This window comes from Mandrillus leucophaeus, unplaced genomic scaffold, assembly GCF_000951045.1.
Source record: "Mandrillus leucophaeus isolate KB7577 unplaced genomic scaffold, Mleu.le_1.0 Scaffold1113, whole genome shotgun sequence".
Taxonomy (NCBI): Eukaryota; Metazoa; Chordata; class Mammalia; order Primates; family Cercopithecidae; genus Mandrillus; species Mandrillus leucophaeus.
In genome coordinates, this window is record NW_012099355.1 from 475,958 (window position 1) to 477,080 (window position 1,123).

The window sequence follows — 1,123 nt, forward strand, 5'->3', positions numbered from 1 at the left end:
ATACATCAGATAATATGTTTTGTCACCTCTACCTAGTTCAGTATGCATCTCTAAAACTGTGGACATCTTCTTACACAACCATGTGATATTCACATACTAGTAAATTAACACAGGAACAGAAAACCAAATACTGCATGTTCTCACTTATACATGGGAGCTAAATGATGGGAACACATGGACATATAGAGGGAAAAAGCCACACTGAGGCATTTCAGAGGGTGGAGGATAGGAGGAGAGAGACAATCAGGAAAAATAACTAATGGGTACCTGAGTGATAAAATAATCTGTACTACAAACCCCAATGACACAACTTTACCTATGTAAGAAACCTGCACTTGTACCCGGAACTTAAAATAAAAGTTAAAAAAAAAAAACTTAAAATAATTCCTTAGTATCATCTAATTCCAAGCCCATAATCATATTCACCTAATTTTCTTAATAATTTAGTTTTCTCAATTTGTTCAAACTAAACTTAGGACAACACAACACACAATTTATTTTACCTCTTGAATTTTTCTTGGTATAGGGCAGTGTCTCCATTCATTTTAACTAATTCTGAAATCCACTTACTGGTGGTAGTCATCCTATGGAATAGAATACCATACGAGTTTCTCTGTTAGCTTTATTTTGGTGTCCACTAGCTTGTCCTTCTATACCCACTCAGACTTAGGAGAAAACAGAGGAATTTCATTTCCCTGCTTCTTCCTCGTCCTGGTAGGTGTACTTTCTCCAGTCCATTTTCTTTCAGTGTGATAATAGTTTTTTTGTGGGGTTCTCATTTCCAAATACTCGCACATGTAATCCTAGGCCACATCTCCTGTCCCTGCCTGAGGCTTCAGAATCTTGAAGTCTGCAAGTGTTCACAGGTCAGAATTGGCTTTGTTTACCACAAACTGAATTGTTCTTGGACCCCTCTTTATCTAAGGATAGAAGTATTCTCTATATTTCTTAAATTAATATTGCAGATAATTTAAAACCTATATTAAAATAGAGAAAATAAATAATATAAAGAACTTCCAAATACCCATCACTGAGCTATACAAATGATTAATTTCCTAACCAATCTCATTTTTATCTATAGCCACAACCACCCATCCAAAATAATGTTGCATCAAATCCCAGA